Raw genomic sequence first — 20,372 nt, forward strand, 5'->3', positions numbered from 1 at the left:
ACTGCCTCTATCTAATCAGGCCCGGCATCCTCCACCCTCTATCCTCAGGTGCTGCCTGGTCACCTGGCCTGCCTTCAGCAAGAATCCTGTTAGGTCAGTTTAATCTGATGTTTAGCTGACCCTGATATGTCCTCTTGGTAATTTTCTGCCTGCTAACACCCCCCTGCTCCTTAGCTACATGTTCCCCTTTGCCTGTGCTGTATTCAGAGGTGAGTCTGATCTCTCCCCCACTGCAAGAAAAAATGGGGTCTTGTCCATTGCTGAGGTCCCTGCACCCATCACAATGGCCCCTTGAACAAAGTCTGCCTTACCAGGCTTTAACAAGTGTCACTGGGTTATTTTCTTACTTAATAGTTTGACCAATACTTCTTTTTCTTTAACATAAGCAAACTTGAGTATTTGAAGATACAATTCAGATACATGAAAGGAAACAGAAAGACTCAAAACTCAGTATCAAAACAAAGCAAAAACCCTGAGTTTAGGGTTTCCCAGAAAAGGGTGTGTCTGTGAGGAATTGCTCAGATGGCGCAGGGCTCAGTTGAAAGAATATCCCAGGCAGAAATGTGCATAAGTGTCTACACACCTGGGAGACCTCAGTGGGCCTCTTCTGAGCGCTTCGCAGTACAGGAACGGTGTGGTGTAGGAAGGACCCTGGGCAGGGCCCCAGGATGCACAGCACGGAGTGCTGGACCAGTGAGGGGCTCTGCTGTGGTGCTAGGTAAGGGGTGGCGGGGGCTTGGAGGGAGACACAGATCCAACTTGCAGCTGGCTGTGGGGGTGGGCGAGCACCTTGCTGGTGCCCCCAGCCTGGCCTCAGAGCAGGCCAGAGCCTTACTGCTCTCTGTCTGCCCCTCAGCCCTCCCACCTGTCTCCCACCACACTACCAGATACATCTTTTAAGAAGGCGAATCTGCTTGGAATTAGACCTAAGTGTGCTGTCTTGGTCTGTCCGGGCTACCATCATAGAGGAGCACAGGCAGGGAGGCTTAAATGAAGGAAATATATTTCTCACAGTTCTGGAGGCTAAAGGTCTGGGTTCAGGGCGCCAGCAGGGTCAGGTTCTGGTGAGGCCCTGTCCTGGCCCACAGACGGTTGGCATTCTCGCACGCAGAGGTAAGAGCACGCTGCTGACCCTGCTCGTCAGGGCACTGATCCCACGGTGGGGGCCCCACCCTCATGACCTCCAGAGGCCCAACCCCAGTGGCACCACAAGGGGATTTAGGGCATCAACATTTGGAATTTGGGGCGACACAAACATTCAGTTCACAGCAACAACAGTCATGCAACACCACTTCCATGTGGATCTTCCCCACACTCTCACAGATTTTTATAGCCACATAGGATCTATGCTCTTAGTATTTTCCTAAAAATAGGTTCACCTATTAAACTGATCAGCTTTATTCACATGCCCTTCATGAATGAAGCGTCAGTGAGGTATGGTGCTCGCCAGATTTTGTCTCTATCCATTTAAACATGCCACAAAATGCAGTCTGATAGGGCGCTTCCCAGATCAGTTCCTGCCGTTAGTGATGCGCACACCTCACTGGAAATGGCTCCTCAGGAGCAAAGTCCCAAATCCGAGGTTCAGCCTGTGGCCGCCCTGCAGCTGGGCCTGCGCAGCCCTCTGGACCTGCCTGTCATGCCTCCTCGTGGCCGACCCCGGCCCTGGAAACCAAGGACCTGCTGGAGGCTTCTGCCTCCCATCCCCACGCTCCCTGTTCTGAGTTGGACGGTAACCCCTAGCCTCTCAGATTTGGAAACAGGGTCCTAGCAGACGAGGCCATCATGGGCAGAGCAGGCCCCCAGTGTGGCTGGTGTCCTGTAAGAGGGAAATTTGGACACATATCAGCACACAGAACACCTGGAGAAGGTGTAGCCGAGGTGGAACATGAGGGTCCCCAGCAACCCCAGCATTGGGGCCAAGGCGGCCCCTGCCTCCCAGCCCCAGGGGAAACCTGCTCCATCACCCCATCTGGGGCTCCTGGGTCCGAGCTGGGAGAGAACCTCAGCCAGTGCTCAGGCCACCCGCCTGTGGTGCTCACTCTGTCCTGGTAGGAGAGCCAGGGGGCTGCCCACATCCCTGCCCAGCCCCTCCTCCGCCTCCTCCCCTGCAGGCAGCTCCAGGACAGAGGTTCCCCAACGTGTGGCAGCTTGGCTTCCTGTCACCCCCAAACGAGAACGTTTATAAACCTGACAAGTAAATACTACTCCCTCTTAATCATGAAATAAAAATAAAAATCTTGATTGTGATTGTGAGGAGGTGGGCTCTGAGACTGCCTCCCCACATCCCCAGGTCTCCAGCTGCTTAGAAACACATCTGCTCCTGGTGCTTCTCATGTGAAAGCAGACGGTCTTCAGGGGCTGCCCCTCTCTGCTCCGGAACGGAGCTGCCCTGAGCGCTGAGAGCGGAGAGCCCCCACTCAGAGCCAGAGCCTGCTGGGGGTGGAGGTCTCCCTCTCTCCCTCTCTCCCTCTCTCCCTCTCTCCCTCTCTCTCCATCTCTGTCTCTGTCTCTCCATTATCACTGTATCCCTTGCACCAGGACAGTGCCCCACCCATAGTCAGCCCCCAGGACAAGTGTGAATGACAGGAAACTGCAGGCGGAAACTCCCTTGCAGAATGGGGAGACCTGCTGTGGAGCAGGGATCTTGGTCATAAACAGCATCAAGATTCTGGAGTCTTACTGATTGTCCTGTGTCTTACTTACATCTTGTTTAAACAGGGATTAGCACTCTGATGGAGAAAACTCACATTTTTCCGGTCTGCACAGGGAAACCCCACTCTCCCCACTGCATTCGCTCCCCTGTGCACCTCTCCTACCTTCACAGTGAACACTTCACTCCTGGCGCTCCTGGGGGCCAATGTGTGGACGATTCTCCCCATGCCAGATGATTCTCTGTGACCCCAGCTCAGTGTCCTGCCATTCAACTCAGTTCTGCCGCCACCCACCTGGATCACGTCACACCCCGCAGGGTAAGGGCTCTGTCCCACAAGACTGCCCCCGTCAGACACAGGTCCAGGTTATCACTGGTGCTTATGGCCCCCACACGGCAGCCTGGAGGGCCCTGTAACCCCCTCCTCCTCAGGTGCGATTAACTTACTTGAGCAGCTCACAGAACTCAGGGGCACACGACTCACACCTGCCAGTTACTAAAGGATCTGGTGAAGGGCACAGCTGAGGAGCTCCCTGGGGCAGGGCTGGAAGGGCCCGCCACCCACCTGGAAGCTCTCTGGGACTTTTATGGGCTTCCTCATGCAGGCATGGTCGGTGGTGAGCTCAGTCTCGGGCCCCTCGCCCCTCTCTGGAGGATGGGGGGTGAGGTGGGGTGAAACGTCCCAGCGCCTAGTCGTGGCCGGTCTTTGGTGAGCAGCCCCCCTCCGGGACCCCAGCCGTGTCCTCACCACAGCAGACACTCCCATCACCCAGGACACTCCCAGGGGTTTAGGAGCTCTGTCGGGAACAGGGCCAGAGGCCACGTATTAGAGCAGAAGGTGCTCCTGGTGCTCGTGTCTGTAGGACATCGCGAGGCTTAGGCGCTTTGTGCCGGGAACGGGGCAGAGACTAATAGAGGCATTTCTTTACTGTTTCAAAAACACTAATGCCCTTAAAATAAGAACAGAAGGACATGCCCCACTCAGCAGCAGACTCATGACAGCAGAGCTGCTGGGCGCGGGGTGGCGGCAGGTCTGAGGAGAAGGAAACAGGTGTCCGGGACCTGCCGCCCTCCCGGCAGAGGCAGCCAGAGCGGGCTGCTCCTGAGGAGGGTCCTGCTGTCCCTTCTGCCCTTTAACTTGGCAACCATGTCATCCCTTAAAATGTTTTAGCTGATTCCTTCATTTCCCAATGCTATTATCAGACAGAAAAGTCCCTATGAGTCATCACTATTATTAAAATGTCCTTTGGCTCTCCCACTGGCAGGGCTGGTGACCTTCCTCTGCCAAGAGGCTGGGAAGTCCCCGTGGCCAGCCTGGGGCTGACTTCCCTCCAGACAGAGCCCCCATCTTCAGACAGAGGCTGCTCCCCGACGCCCCAGACCAGACCTGGTACCAGGTGGGATGCAAGCTGATCACATCTGCCTCACTTCCTAAAATTCCCCCTGCTGAATTTATTCTGGAAGAACATTCCAGAAACAAGACAGTCTGACAGGAGTCTCTGTTACTGGGGGTAACATAACCCTGACCACCTGATGAAATAACAGGAATTAAGCTGTTGGCTTCAAACTGCTCTTACTCAGCTCTGTCCAGCAGATGAGACCCTGTGGGCAGACACAGGTGTGCTGAGGCCGCATGGAAAGGCCAGGGTGTGGGCAAGGAGTGCAGAGGCTTCCCAGGAGGGGAGGTGGGGTGAGAAGACCCCGTGTGCCAGTCCTGATACAGTGTCTACCTGAAGAGTCTTCTTTTGACCTACCCTCCCAGAACCCTGCACCCTCTTCTGGCCCCTTCAAAGGTGGGAGAAATGTCTGTGGCTCCCGTGTAGGCCAGGGGGAGCAGCCAGGAAGGGGCAGAGGCCCGGCCATGGGGGCTCCGGCAGCGGTGGGCTGGGGCACCATAATCTCCCATCTTGCCAGCCCTGCCCCTTCTCCATTTCTGAGGCCTGGATGATGTATGAAGAGAGAGTATTAACAGGTACCAGGTCTCCCTGGCTGCAGGGGGTGTGGGACTGCTCGGAGTGCACGTCAACTGTGTGCTGCCCTGTGCCTGGGACCAATGGCCCCTTGGGAAATGGCCCCCCTGGGCACTGTGGTCCACGGGGCTGCTGGTGGGACAGCATGCTGACCTAGGCCAGGAGACACCGCCCTCCCCTGGCCCCTGCATCCCAAACAGAGGGTGGCCCCTTCCTCTTAATTCTCAAAGCACGGTGGAGGGCTTTGCTCAAGGTTTGGGTATACTCGCAAGGACTTGCTACCATCGGAGAATAATGGACCAGCACAAAGACCTGTTCTCACTGCCGTCCATCCAACTGGCCCTGCTCACTCCCCGCCTGCCTCCGTGGAATGGGGGCAAGAAGAGAGGTTCTACTGGACCTCTACCTCACCAGGCTAAAAATCATGTTCCACGTGGATTAGACATGAATGTGAAAGCAAATGTGAAAAAGATTTGGAAGGAAACAGCAGACCCTCTTCATGACAGCAGGATAGTGAAGGATTCCTTACCAAGGCATGAAGTACAACTATACAAGAAAAAATTGGGCAGATTTGTCTATGTTATAATTAATAACTTCATTTTGACAAAAGGCACCAGAAACACAGCGAAAGATAAACTATAGACCAAAGGAAACAGTGTGCAAGTCATTGAGCATATAAAGGATACATATTCAGCATAAACAAAGAACTTCTACAAATCAACAAGGAAAAGATAAACAACAAAGGAAAATGGGCAAAGGATATGAGCAGGCAGTTCTCTGGAAGGAAACGTAAACATCCAATAGGTAAGATGCTCAGCAGTCCGTGCTTTCTCCTGCCCTGCCGAATGCACTCATGCCGTCAGCAGGCAAATTTGCTGGTCACTTGCAGTGACTCTGTGCCTTAGGACAACAACTCACACACCTTTTCAGCTACTGTGCACTGTTTCCCTTCATGGCTTAACTTGAAAGAATACATATAACTATTGTCTTGAATTTCTCCAGCCTATTCCAGGTGGGTGTTAGTGCCCAGCACTGCCATGCTGAGCTCCAGTCAAATTCATCATAGACCTGCTTGCCGAACCCGCAGTAACTCTCTATCCTAACCTGATATTTCAGGGGCAGTCAATGGATTTCCATCGGTGCCTTTATAAACCGCTCTGTCCTCCTGGCTTCTGTGAGCCTCTAAGTCTCCTGTCCAACCTCCATATGTTCGAGGACCCCTCGTCCTAGATCTCCTGCTCCCCATGTTTTCTTCCTAGTCAATCTCCTTGACTCTCGCGCCTTCAAATACCATTTTAATGCTGGTGATTCCCAGATTCAGGTCTCCAGCTCTGACCTTTCCTGTGGCCCAGACTCATAAATCCAACGGGTTAGTGCCCATCTCCATTTGGGCCTCTACCAGGTATATCCACTTATACCCTAAATGAAACTCCTGTGCGCCCCCACACCAACACAGTTACCCTGCTCACCCCCACACAGGCCTCTGTGCACAGGACCCAACGTCTGCCCCGTGGCTCAAGTACAGCCGACATGTGTCAACACTCTCCTCACCCCCACCTACCCCACAGGCAGGGCCTGGCAGCTGCACCTCCCAGGATGTCTCGAGCACATGCACCTCTTTCCTCTCCTGCCACCCCATCCGCATGCTTTTGCTTAAACTAATGTGACAACCTCTCAGCTTTTCCTGTCCAGCAGCAAGAGGATCTTCTGAAGATGTAAATCTAACAACAGTGGTGGCTTAAAACTTGCTGACACCTTTTCATTGAACTTAAAACCCAAATGGCACAGACTAGCCTAGATGCACCAGTGAGATCAAAGAACTAGAGTTTACATTTTATTCAATTTTATTTATCACTTTTAATTTTAATCAACTTAGATTTGGATTTACTTGATTCAGTTATTGGAAAAATTTTAAGTCTGTTTAAACAACTTAAGAACGACTTAGATATGAGTCACTGGTCTTTAAACTAACTCTTGTGAAATCTCAGTATCGATCCAATATTCCCGGTGAAAATTTAATGCTCCAACTGAGATGTGCTGTAACACACCCACAGTATTGCAAAGACTTAGCAATAAGAATAAAAGAATATAAAATATCTCACTAGTAATTTTAATAGAGTACATATTAGATTTATAATATTTTGGATTCATTGGGTTAAATCAAGTGCATTATTAAAATTAACTTCACTTCTTTATTTTTACTTTTCTTCATGTGGCTAGTGGAAAATTTTAAGTTGCATACATCTATATACCTATATCTATGTAGATACATATCTTGTATTTTATTTCAGTTGGTCAGCTCTGCCATGTTTGAAACTAATGTATCATCTATCGATAAATCAATATAACTGGTTGCATTTGGCTTCCTCCTGGAGGAATACACACAGTGTCTTTGGCTGAGGGCTGGGCTTGACCAAAGGCCCATTTTGAAGGAAAAGGGGAGGGCAGAGCCGCAGCACCCCCGTTCCCATCACACCCTAAGCCCGCCCGTGCCTTGAGCCTAGCGCCTTCCTTCTTGCCTCCTCAGAGGACGCGGAAGGCGGAGTGTCTTCTCCTCGCCACGACTCACCAGCCCTCATGGCTCTTGGTCTTGGGCTGCCCGGCAGGTTGGCTTGGGTTCTACCCTGGACTGGAGCTGAAACCCAGCTCCCGCCGTGGGTCACGTCGTGCACCTGGCAGGGGGCAGCCACCAGGGAAAGGGATTCTTTTTTCAAATTTGCTGCTTCCAGACTAGAGCCCAAAGAGAAGAGAGGATGGACAATGTCGAAAAGAGCAAAGGGTGAAATGCCCACTCGCCTCTGCCTCGCCCTTGCGCGAGCTCTGCAGCGTTTCCAGCCCGCCGACCGCACAGCCTGGGGCCCATCAGCCTCCCTGTCATGTGAGCCGATTCTCCACAACAAATCTTTCTGTGTTTACACGTCCATCTCGTGGTTGTTTCTCTGGGGTTCCCTGATGACTACGCAGGTTCTGAGGTCACTCTGAAGCTCACCCGGTCAGAAAACAGCAAGCTTCGGGCACTCTTAGAATTTTTCAGGCTCAATTAGATCTTCATTTCTTCTTTTGCTTAAGGAAAAAAAGTGCACTGCCTCTGACTTAATATTTCAACGTGTTTGTTTTATTTGGCACTCCTTGAATACAACGATTCTCCTTTGCACAGAACGGTCAGTAATTCCCTTTCACATCCCCTCCTAGGGGTGAGTCGGCGGGGGCCCCACAGGCGGGCTCGAGCTCTCAGCTTAGGCTCTGTTTCTCCTCATGGTATTTGGCGCCTTCGAACAGACTTTTTATGCTGCTTTCTTCTTTGATTGGGAGGGTTTCCTGTTTGGAAAGAGGAGCTGTTCTTGAGGAATTCTGGGTGCTCCTGCGAGCCTGTATTTCGGGCCCTCCCGAGGCCCACTCACATCTGTGGGCACTGGGCCGGGCATGGCTGGGAGGCCGAGCACAGGCAGGCAGGCAGGCAGCACTGGCTTCCCCGCTCCCCAGCCCAGCGCAGACGCCCTGCTGGGGACGGGAGGTGTGAGCCTCCCTCAGGTCAAGGTGGGCCGCACGCGTGCAGACAGGTGCCGTGCACTCAGCCGTCACCTCATCCCACCCCTGCACCCTCAGAGGCAGGTGCTCTACAGAGTCTTCTTTGAGGATGAAGAAACTGAAGTTCAGGAGGTGCTGTCACTGGCCCAAGGTCACCCCGGGGGCACACAACTCCTTCGGGGCAGCATGGGAATCTGAACTGAGGTAGGGGGGCGGGACCCAAACCCTGCTCTCTGAGCCCCCACCAGCTCCCACTGAGGGTGAGCTGCACCCTCTAGTTCTGCATGGTGATGAGCACCTCAGTGGGTGCCATTCTCCTCCTCGGCTTTGCAAGAGGAGCGGGGTGCCTGGGTGGGGCTGGTGAGCAGAGACAGTCCTGGGTGAGATGCGGCTGGTCGAGGCATCCTGAGCGTGGCGAGCTGGACAGCTCCCTGGAGATGCTCGGAGGATGTTAGAGGTGCAGAAAGTCCAAGTGTGGGTTTAGGTGAGGCTGGCAGGACCTCGCGGACCCAGAGGCCGGGGGAGGAGCCAGCAGAAGCGTGGGCGGCGCCGTGCGGAGGCGTCCCGGGAGGGATGGGGTGGGGGTGTCAGGGGCCAGGCTGCTATGGGCTTCCCCCAGCCTGTCGGCCCCTTTCCGCGTCCTTTCCCTGCCTTCTGCCGAGGCCCGGCGGGAGCCTCTCTGAGCTCTGCTGGCTGGGTGCGCCCCCTCCACTCTGGGGCTGCCCCCTGTGGAGCCTGTTCCTGTGGCACCATCCCGGGAGGTCCATCAAGGACGTGTGGTGCTCCCTGTCCAGGCACTGCTGGGCCCTGACCCCAGAGGGGCACTGGGCTGCCGTAGAGGAGCCCCAGCAGGGGAGGGGCCCCCTCTCTGGGCAGTTCAGGTGCAGGAGACTTTAGTGTTCTCACGTCAGAGCATCGAGTCCCAGGGGCCTGGGGACTTGGTGAAGCCGCGCACGAAACCTGCGTCTACTGGCTGGGTGACAGGCTGGCGGACAAGCAGCAGGCAGGGCAACCCCTCCCCCCTCTGACCGGGTTGGACTGGCCCTGCCATAGGGGCAGGTGATGGGGCCCCAGGACTGGCATTGGCCCCACTGGGTCAGGGCCGCTCCTGGCCCGTGCTTGGGTCAGGCTGTGCTCCAGAAAGGCCTCTAGGGATGTGTCTGGGACCCCTTCCCCCTGGCATTCAAAGAAAGGGCAAGTGGGCCTGCTGCACTGAGGGTGCCCAGAGGCTCGGAGCGCGGCCCGGGGTGGGGGCAGGACACAGACATTCCCGTCAGGCCAGACCAGGGAAGCACGTGTGCCAGCCCTGGGATGTGAGCTCCAGGGGGCCGGGCTCCTGGCCACGGTGGTGAATCCTGAGCCCTCACAGCAGCGCCGGGCACGGAGCAGGTGCTCAATAAACACTAGATGACAGTGAATGGAGGTGACTGGGTTTAAGCATTTGGCCCTGAAGTTGGGTCTACAAAATGCCAATGGGTGTGGCTTAGCAGTAGCCCATTGTCCAAAGCTCTGGAAGTTTCCATGAGCATTGGCTTGAAATGACAGTGCGGTGTGTCCCCAAAGCAATGCAGTCTTAGGGTGCGTGGACAGATGGGCGGCACGTAGATGGCGGGGCTGTTGGTGAGGACCGTCAGTGTGACTAAGGAGTCCCCTCGGAAGGCCGGGAGGGGGGGCGGTGAACTGGCTGGAGAAGGGGCTCGGAGCTGTTCCGGGAAGTTCCGAGGAGATGTGTGGGGCCCAGGTCTGAGGCCGTGGGGGTATGTGTGGACCAGCTTCTGCAGATAGGAAGGGCCGGGGGCAGGGGGCCTCCCCTGTGGGAGACTCAGCCCAGGTGGGAGCAGTTCTGACGGGTGGTGTGGGGGCCTCCCGGGCCCGGTCACCTGGGCGTGACAGTGGCCTCACAAATCGTCATTCCTAGGAAAGAGGGCAGCTGAGAAGGGAGAGGGGACACCCACGTGGGGCCTCTCGAACCGGGACTCAGTGGACCGGGCGTCCCGAGTTGACACCACCAGGGAAGCCGTGGGGCTCAGCCTGCCCACCCAGGGCGAGGCCCCTGCTCTTCCAGAGGGCTGCTCGTGAGGCTTGCACGGGGTTTTACTCTCACACAGGGAAACGATCCCAGCACAGGCAGCCATCCCCAGACTGTCACCAATACGGCCCCACGTTCCCGGTACCTGCAGCTCTTGCAAGGCTGTCGATGATTTTTTCCAGAGCTGCAGGGCTTTTAATCTGATCCATTGTTTCTTTGTCCTCTTCTGTGGGAAAAAGTAAGCACAGTGACCGTGATTTGATGCACACTGTGATTTAATTCCAGTCTCGTGTTTTCCCTCCCTTTCCCCCCCTGCTGACAGCTGCCTGCCCCAGGCTCTTTGGCTGTCCCCTGCCTGGCTCCCGAGTCCCCAAGTCCCCCATCAGCTTCTCATTCCCTCCCCAGCAGGTCAGAAAGTGCTGGGGGCATCAGATGGCTTTCCTTTGCCAATGCGTGCTCTGCTCACCAAGTGAGCAACAGGCCACGGGGTCGCCCCGTCATCCTCCACCCCCATGCCAGGTGACACCGATGTGGGCAATCACAGGCACCCTGGACGTGCCACCCTGTCAGAGAATGACAGGAGCACTGAGCAGCCCAGTACAGAGGACTAAGCCAGGGAAGACCGAGCCCCAGGGGCCGCCCTGCTCTGGCGCTGAATTTCACCCGAGCGGTTCTTGCTTTGGGCCCTGCTTTAAATACCTTTGCCTCTTAATTCCAAGGTGTGGCTCATAAGGACAGTGTCATGGTGTCTTTGGGGAGGACATGCTGGGGCCACAGTGAGTCCAAAGCTCTAGGGACTGCTTGGCTCGTGGCATAAATGGACACAGTGCTGCCCGCTGCATGCCCGTTGCCCACCAGCGCTGTGTGCGCGTGGGCTGAGGCCAGGATCCCGGAAGTTTGTTCCTCACAGGAGGCCATGGCCGTAGGAGCTGCAGGATTCGCACCTGCTCCCTGAGGCGCTCCGGCAGGAGCAAGAGGCGTGGGTGGGGAGGCAGGCTCTGCTCTGTGGGCAGGGCCTGTGACATCATGGGGACTGGGCTGTTTCTGATGTGTGCAAACAGCGATTTGTAATGTTCCCCCTCATACACTGGTCCTCAGGGAGGTGACTGATGTGGGCAATCACAGGCACCCTGGACGTGCCACCCTGGTGGGGCAGGGCCGGGGCTGAGGTTAATGGAGGCCACCAGCCAGGGCCCCACTGTGGCAGAGTCCCAAGTCACAGGCCACATTGCTGCCTTGTGACCTGCAGGGTAAAGAAAACTGCTGCGTCTGGCCAGAGGAGGCAGGCGGGGCAGGAGCTGGACATGAGCCGGACACAAGACACGAGCCTTTGCACAGAGACCAAGGGGCCCCTTTGCCTTTCTGTCCATGCAAATATGGGTGGGGTATTAGGCCGAAGTGCCCGGCTTGCTGTTCCCTGGCCTGGGCACGCTGTTAGGAAGCGTAGCAGCATCTTGGCACCCAGCTGCAGAGGGCAGACAAGGGCATCTTGGAGCCAAAGGCGCGTTTGCAGTGTTGCCTCTTCACAAGACCATTTACTAGCACCCTGGGCTTTCTGTGGGGAGGGGGCACAGGCAGAGGGGCAAGGTGTACACAGTGGACCTGGGGGCTACGTCATTGCTGAATCTCAGGCCTTGGCTTTGGGGACAATCATGGCCTGAGCTGGTGTGGGGAAGCAAAGCTTGACTCAGGCTTGGGGGATGCTGGACATTTGTCAGAAAGTTGCTGGGGCAAAACCGGATCAGTGGGCCACCGCCAGCCTGGCCACAGAGACGCCTGAAGGACAGGTGTGCAGGGGGGCTTCTGTTTAACTGTGGATCAGTCCGTCAGGACCCTGTGAAGCAGGTCTACATGGTGGTGGCCCAAGGATGCTGCTCTCTGCCCTCACCACCACCCTCCCTCTTCTTGGTAACCCCGAGCACCCAGAAGGCAGGGTAACCTCTGTTTGGCCCCAAATTCCCTTCTAGGTTCCCCCCACCCCACCCCACCCCAAATGTGTAACTCGCCTATCTCCTCTCGGCCCCTAAAGTCCTGGCCTGGTGCTCAGGAGAACAGTTTAACCCGACAGATTCATTTATTCCCAGTGTGGCCTGTGCCTGGGGGCCCAGGTCAGCTGAGTGCGTGTCCCCCAGCTAAGGGCTCCTTGCAGGGAGGGTTGTGCGAGGCCCAGGTCCATCTGGGGACGGAGCAGAGGTCCAGGGACAAGCCGGCGGGGGCCCTGCAGCCTGCCGCTGTCCACACACTCACAGTAGGTCTGCGGATTTCATGTTCCTCCCAGGGAGGAGGGGGCGCCAGGGCCCTGGGGGGCGGGGGCTTCTCTGCCAGTGGGGTTGCCCCACCTGTCTGCTCTTCCTCAGCTCTTACTCCTCACTCAGACCTTTCCCCTTGGCCCTCATTCACAGTTCATCTCCAGGATTTTTGGTCCACACCTGCTCCCTTCATCTCCAGTGAATACCTTGGGCACAGAAGGTAGGTGCAGGGGGTACAACTCTTGGACCTTTCAGTGTAGACTCACCCTGGAACTGCTCCTGCTGTGGGGCCCCTGCCAGAAACACATCCTGCTGTATTTAATTTATAACATCAGGCAATGGGTGGATACTCCAGAGGGTCGGGAATGCTCACTGCAGCTAGAACCCTACTCCTGTTCAATCTCTGCAAATGCTGGTGCTGGCCCCCCTCGAGAACACTGTTTGGGGGATGGACTGAAATGCAGGTTCATGAGCCCGTCCTGCAGAGATGCTGGGTGGGGCCCGGGAACATGCATGTGAGCCAGCTCCTCTCCCGTGCTCTGACCTGGCTCTGCCCCCGGGGTCCACCCCGAGGTGTCACGTGGGCATCCCATGAACCCCTCACAGGGGTGCAAGCTTCAGGGTAAGGCCAAGACCTGCTTCCCCAGGGGATGCCAGCCCCCACCTCAGAGCCTCGGCCCACTGGCGGTCTTGTCGGCACTTTCCCCCACTCCTGGGGCACCTGGGGACCCTCCGGGCTCTCCCCACCCACCCTGGGGGAGCAGCGGCTTCCCTGGAGGCTTGGGAGGCGTGGCAGCGAGGCAGGCCCTCCTCTCCTGTCCGCCTGCCGCCAAGGTAGTGTTGTTCCCCCAGGGCCTGGGTTTCCAGGGTCAGACCAGTGGCGGGGACGGGGGGTGGCAGTCCCTCTGCCCCAAGAGAGACAGGAAACCCGTCCGACTCGGTGACGCAGCCACGCCTCCGGCCATGCATCTTATCCTCCGAAAAGGAGCTGCTTCCATCTGCTTCTCTCTGGCCACCTGTCGTCCCGCTACGTCCTGAGCTCAGGCAGGGGGATTACCAGGTTGCATTTACCATTAAAGGGAAGTTTGTCTTTATTCTCAGAATAGAGTTCCTTTCTGTGATGCTTCTTACTAGTGTCAGTTTGATAATTCATTCTAACTCGGGCTTCTTTGAGGAAGAACAATGAAAAATTTGGAGAAAACATTAATGTACACTCTTACGATCATTTTGACCTTAAGTGATTTTAAAACACCAGGCTGGAATGCTAATAAAGTCTGCAAGTTCTACTGGAAACGTGTTGGAAAGCTAGTATGTAAATAGAGTCAGGCATCATGTGGCCGCCCTGAACCCAGCAGTCTGGGCCCCGCGAGGTGCTGGGGAGCCAAGTGGAGGAATCAGAATTTACATCCGGAGGCGAGATGCCGAGGCAACGCTGAACTGCTCTGCCGGGGGTGCGTTTTCATGCACTGCTGTATTGCTGGTACCCGGGTCCCCCCTCACGCTGCCAGCCGAATGTTCGGTCCCGGTTCTCAGCGCGCAGTCGCATTGATCTCTGTGCGTCTGGAGCGACCCCGAGAGCAGGCTGTGTGTTTTGCTCACTGCCGGCCGTGTGGCCTTGGGCGGTCCTTTTCCAGACCTTAGTTTTACCCCCTGTCCAGGGGGGTCTTGGTCCCTGCCCTGCTCTCCGAGGTCCAAGTAAGGAGCCGGAAGTTCCTATTTTCATGCGCCCCGAGTTCCTCTGCTGGCTTTGCCCCACATGCATCCTGAGGACAAGACCTCACTTGCATGTGTTCCCCAGAGGCCACCCCAAAATAAAGGGACGTCGTCTCTGCCCGCCTGGGTTTGACCTCCTCAGTCTCGGGAAGGTCATAGACATGGTCTGGGACAACTGCTTCTGCAACAGCTGTTGCCCCAGCAGCTCCTGGCCTTAAAGGGGCAACATGCCGGGACTGTGCATTCGCCCCCATAGGCCCCTAGGAGTACGTGAAATCATGGGCTTCAGAAGAAGTATACTTGCTTTTTTCCCTGAGAAGCTTTGTTGCCGATGCTCCTGCTGTCGCTTGTGTCTCAGCCTCTGCTGACTCGTCCGGATCCAGAATCTCCTGAACTAGAATTTTGTCTTGGGAAGAGCACAGCACAGGTGAGAGCCAGCGAAGCGGCAGGGATAGAGACCCTTAGCTCTACGCGGACTGAAGGCCGTCTGTGGGCACAGTGACCGGGGACAGGCCTCAGGCAGCCCCGCGGGTGTGGGACCAGCTTCCTGAGGCCCCTCGTCCGGGCGGGGAGACCACTGCCTCCCTAACTAATCTTTGAGAGCCCGAGACCATCCAGACACCTGGTCAGCCAGCATTGTCCCTGCAGAGACGGGCTGGAAACCTGGCCTGGAGGGGAGCTGGGGAGACACAGTTCCTTCTTCCTGCTGTCCCACGACCCCTCTGAGACCCCCTGGCTGGTCCCTGAGTCCTGCAGAGCGGCATTGTTTCCTTCCTCCACACCCTCTGCCCCTCCTAGGAAGCTCTGGGCAGAGTCCTGGACTCTCAGGGGGGTCTGCACCCACATTCTGGCTCCGCTCTCCTGGAATGTGACCTCAGACAAGTCTGCCATCTGTACAATGGGGTCTGTGTTTATCTTACTAGACTTTTTGTGAGGTTCCAGTAAATCAGTGTATGTGGCGAGTGATCAACACAGTCCAGGGCCATGGTGGATGCCTCTGTTAGGGTGCCACTGAAATGTCCCCTGACCTGTGCCTCCCCCATGGCAGCTGGAAGCTGCCCCCTTTCTATCCTGAGCTCCCCCCTGGCAGCCTGCCTTAGTCTCTGCTACGTGCACATGGCAGTGGCTGATGCCCTGCTACAGTGAGCTCTGAGCCACAGCCTCTGCTATCTTCCTGGGGGTCGTCTGGGCTCATCTCTCACTTCTAAAGCTTTTCACGTTCCCTCTGGGAGACTGTGGGGCTGGAGCGGGGGCCGGGCTGCCATTCCCTTCCCGGCTCCTTCGCAAAGCCCCAGAAAAGCATCGGGAACCCCAATGCCTCTCTTCCTTCTGCACTTTTCCCAAGGTTGTTGGGACGTTGGGGGGTCAGTCCATGGGATGGAGGGGGTGCTGATGTCTGGACTATGAATCTCCAAGGTCAGGAACTGTCAGACCCAATAGGGAAGGCAGGGATTCACAGCCACTCCTGGGCCTGGGCTGGTGAACTTGATCACAGGTTGGCCTTCGGGTTCCTGCACGTTTTACCAACCAGCGTGTAGTATTTTAAGGCTGTCTGACTGCAGGACCTCACAGGGTGGGGCCATGGGGACACGGCCTCCAGCCACCCCACCTTCTGCCACCCCGTGTGCTGCTTGCATTGGTTTTTCTGGGAAACACCTCCTGGCAGTCACCCACCTCCTCCACAACCAGACCGAATGTTTGATGTGAAGTGGGTCCTTACCAAATACTGTAGCTATGTCATTATCCAGATTTCTTGAATTTGATGGCACTTCAGTAGCTGGACCTGGAAGGAAATAAAATCCCCATAGGGAACAATGTTGATGGGATCTGCATAGCCTTCTCTCTAAACGGATTCGGTCGGGGCCCCAGCAGCCTGCCCCAGGGGACAGAGCCCCACACAGCATCCCTGGGCCTGGGCTCTCATCCTGTGGTGGTGACCGGGGGCTGGGAGGGCGGAGTGCCACACTGGCGGGGTGTGCTCAGCGGGCACTGCCCCTTGGGAAACGGCCTGGCTCCACGGATGACCCCCCCAGTGTTCTGAGCACAGCACAGGGACAGGGACACGTGTCCTTTTGCAAAGAGCACGGTGACACCTCCTTTCTGAACGTGCTGACAGTGGGCCTGTGGTGGGGGGACATGGAAGGACGCGTGTGCAGCGCTGGCCCCCCACGGCTCTCCACCTGGAGGGCCCAGAGGCGGGCACCCACCCTCTCGGCCTCATCAGCAGGGTGCCTCCGGGTGGCCCTGTCCACAGGGAAGACGCGGAGTCTCACGGGTGGGCTGGCGGGCCTGGATGGCAGGCCCCGTGGGGTCCCTGGGCTCTGGCCTCAGCCCCTCCCCACCTTCCTGCATGAACCAGCCAGGCAGGGGGCGGTGGCGGCCTGAGCGCCAGGTTCCTGGGGCAGCACCCACCCCAGGGGCCGTCCCGCTCTTCTTCCTCAGCACTGGGGGGCCAGGCCCCCGGCCTTGCAGGGAGGTCGGGCCGCCTCTCCTGCAGCCCTCAGGTGGCCTGCGAGGCCCCCAGGCAGGGCCGCCTTCCCCTCCCAGCGCAGAGCCTCCAGTGCCTGCAGCCCTGGGGTCCCAGCACCACACCAGCGATGCGCTGATTCTCAAACAGCTTTAATGATGGACAATCTGCATAGCAATGGGCTCGCGCTCGCGGCTGAGAACAATGCAGGGAAACTACGCTGAGAGGCCTGTGCGAAGACAGTCGCATCCCAGGATGCTGACCTTCCGTAAATGAAGCCGAAAGCGCGCTTCTCTTTGGATGAGACATTAATGAGTCATTAAGAATGGGTACAGCTGTGCCGCGCAAGCACTTTGTTAAAAATATTCTCCTCGTCTCGTGTCTGTCCCGAGATCACAATGGGAGTATCGTGCCAGTCAGCCGGTAACTGTGTGCCGGAAGCACCGATGCTCTGTACGCCCGCTGGCGCCCCAAGTGCGTGTCCCGTGCGCGCCCTGCACCCGGCCTGCCCGCGGTCGCCCGCTCGGACGGCCTGTGGGTGTTCAGGCGCCCGGGGACCAGCCATCGGCGCTGTCTCCGCGTTTGCGCGGTGCACGTCCTGGCCCCCAGGAGAGGCCGCCAGCCGAGTCCTGTGGCTCTGCTCTGGTGACTCTGGGGGCAGCAGGGCTGGAACCCCTCCGTCACGAGGCCCCGGCTGCTGCTCCCCTGTGTCCTGGGGGTCAGGCCAGTCCACGGGGCCAACGGCAACAGTGACCCCAAGGCAGTGGACCGCAGAAACAGAGCACGCAATGCTCACTTTGAGAAAATGAGTTAGAGGCTGGCCCTCGGCTGGTCTTTCCTGCTGGGGAAGACCCTGCGGGTCACGAGGTTTGGCTGCCGGGGCCGGGGCACCCGAGCTGGGGCGGGGAGGCGCGCTCAGGGCTGCATCGGGCGGGGCCCAGGGCGCGGGGAGCTGGATCGCCAGCAGGGATGAGCAGGCTGGAGGGACGGGAGGCGGCCGGGGGACCGCACGTCCCCCGCCTGCTCCAGGCCGTCGCCACCCCAGCACCCCGGGGCCGCTCCCCCTGCCAAGCACGTCACATCTAAGTTTCCTGGGGAAAAGGAAGCAATGCTGGCTTTACCACGACGGGCCCAGGTGACGCCCGCCTTCCCACCCGGACCAGGCCAGGCAGGACCGTCCCCCAGGGGACTCTGGGGGCCGGGGCCTCGGGGCCAGCACCCCCGTGTCCTGCTCTCAGGGAGCTGCATGAACCCCTGGGGGACGCTTCCAGGCCTGCTCGTCCAACCTCGGGAGCCGGGGCCGGGGGTCTCCATCGCGGCCGCTTCCTTCTGGCGCTGGTGACCCTCGAGGAGGGTCAGGGTTGGGGAGCACGTGGCCTGAGCATGTGGCTTCCCGGCAGGAAGGCGCCCCGGAGGCCGCATCCCCTCTCTGCCGCCCTCGCCTCCTGCCAGCGGGTCGCACGCCGGGAAGGCCACCCCACCACCGTCCCGATCCCCACACGGGGGCGGCCAGGGCCCGAGGGCTGAGCCGAAGGCACGTGGGGCCCGCTCGGGGCTGCCGGAGCTGACCCTGCCGCAGGCCTTCGTGGGCCGCGGGAGTGAGGCCTGGGCGGCCGGGATGCGCCGCCGTCCGTGCCTTTCACTCGTTCCCCCGGGAAACAGCGTGATTCGGGGAGGCGGGGTGGCGAGGGCCCGCCTGGCTCGGGGCCAGGGAGGTGACGCGCCCACCCGCCACGCGGGCCCTGGGGACGGTACCTGGGGTCCCGCTGAGTGGCTGGAGGTCAGCTTCTCGCCAGCAGGACAGCAGCAGGACAGGGAAGGTCACCGCCAGGCCTGCTGCCATGTTCCCTCCAGCTGAAGGGGGGAACCTTCTCCTGAAGGCCCCACTGCTTCCCCTGGTCTCCAGGACACGGTGGAAGGGCCGGGTCTGTGACCTCACGGCGGGAGGCGGGTCTGTGACCTCATGGTGGGAGGAGCTGGACCCTGTGCCCAGGGTCTGGTTCACAGGCCCTGTGACTGGGAGGGGTTGGGCCTTGGGTGAGGTCTCCTGTCCTGGGTCCCTCGCCAGTGTTGCAGAGCCCCTCCCTGTTCCCCCAGCACCCTCCAGAAGCTTGTTGGAAGCGCAGAGTCTGAGGACCCACCTCGTCTCCTGGGGAGAGGATATATTTCACCAGATCCTGGGACGTAAGGTTTTGGGGGTGCTGGCCTACACGGTGTCTTCTTTTAGTGGCTACTCCAGCTCTTGTAGGGGAAGAAAAAGGTTTCTTCGACTCTCTTAGGGTTCTTGGCTGGGACTGAAAAACAAACTGACAAGGGCAGATGCACAGGAGAAAAGAGAACAGATTTATTTAAGGTACATTCGTGTGAAACAGAAGCCTTCAAAAGGAAATGAAGACACGGAAAAACAGGGAGACCTGAGCATTTTTTTTGGTTTGGGAAATGCCAGGTCAGGTGTATGTCAGAGTGTGGTCAGCTGGGGGAGGCTTGGCAAGGGCTGTTTGATGGGACTTTTCTTGGAGTCCCTCCATGTTCAGATGGAAGGATGCCCCTGTCCTCTGGGCATAGGAAGGGCACCTCTTACGTGAAGGTCGTATGACTTGTGTCAGGAGAGAAGGGGTCTCGGGGAGGAGGACACCCTGACCTTCCTGCTTTTGCCTTTTTCTCCAACTCCTTCAGCTGAAAGTCCAGGATGTGCCTGGAGCCACGGTGGGGAGCGTGGTGCCACACTCCCCTCACCGCACTGGGGGACGCTCCCATACTGACCTCCCCACCCAGGGGTGTGCCCTGCCCCTGCTGGTGAGAGCAGCACGGCTGTCCAGGCATTTCCCAGCTGTGTCTGGGTCACCTGTTGGTCTTGGGTCATTCTTATTTCTGCCATTGAACCCTTAGAAATTATAGCCCAAGAATCACAATGTCACATGAGCCCAGCACTTTCTTCCTCACTGCCAAGAGCAACGCTCCCCCACAGACGAGGACAGGCTGGTCACGATGCCCAGAAGGTCTCCCCACCTGGTGGCTTGGCCATAGGTACCCATCATCATGGATCACCTGCAGATCGTGGCACTGTGGTCAGCCGGGCACCACGGGCAGCCAGGCACCCCAGTCAGGCATCGGGGGCAGTCAGCAGCAGTGACCATGAAGGCCAGTGATTCAAGCTGTAAACATTTGACTCTGACAGCAGCATTGCTTCAGCCCCTACTCTGTGGGGCAATGTATGGTATTATACATTTCACCCAGATCTGCTTGCCTGCTGCTGTAAAACAGGTCTTTTTGCATCATTAGGAAACTTCCTGGTCTTAGGATTTTCAGAGTGAAACCCAGGATTTGCCAGGCTCCCCAGGACAGCTGGCTGCCCTCAGGCAGCACAGACCTGACCACAGGGGAAGCGCTGTCTCCCCCCGGGCACAGGTTGTGGAGTCTGCACACCGCTCCCCACTGGAAGAGCCCCTGCGGCTGCAGCTGGTTACAAGATCAACCTGCTGTCCCCGGGGTCCTCAGTGGGGCCTTTTCTACAGTTTCTGGAACATTCTTGGGAAACACGTCTGCCTAGTGTTAGGGAAAGACAAAACAAAATCTTGCCCCAGCCAGAGAACCTCTCCATCAAGCTAGAAGAGAAGGAGAACAACTTCATGACTGAATAAACACTAACCCAGCATGACATGTGCATCTCAAGCAATGAAATTGCAGAGATGGAAAGAAATCTCAGCCTCTTACAGAGCTGAGCAAAGGCAACCCACTCCGTACACACTTGCAGGAAAGCCTG

The 20,372-nt window shown here is 57.6% G+C and overlaps 1 long non-coding RNA gene across 1 annotated transcript; it reads right to left on the reverse strand.

The window, feature by feature from the left end:
* Positions 1-15,862: 15,862 nt before the first annotated feature.
* Positions 15,863-19,763, reverse strand: LOC118916669 (uncharacterized). The gene is made up of 3 exons (XR_008994516.1): positions 18,751-19,763; positions 18,365-18,625; positions 15,863-15,925 (listed from the first exon to the last, which is right to left on the reverse strand). It is a non-coding gene; the product is annotated as an uncharacterized LOC118916669 (long non-coding RNA).
* Between the last annotated feature and the right edge of the window lie 609 nt (positions 19,764-20,372).

Source organism: Manis pentadactyla, chromosome 17 (assembly GCF_030020395.1).
Source record: "Manis pentadactyla isolate mManPen7 chromosome 17, mManPen7.hap1, whole genome shotgun sequence".
NCBI classification, from domain to species: domain Eukaryota; kingdom Metazoa; phylum Chordata; class Mammalia; order Pholidota; family Manidae; genus Manis; species Manis pentadactyla.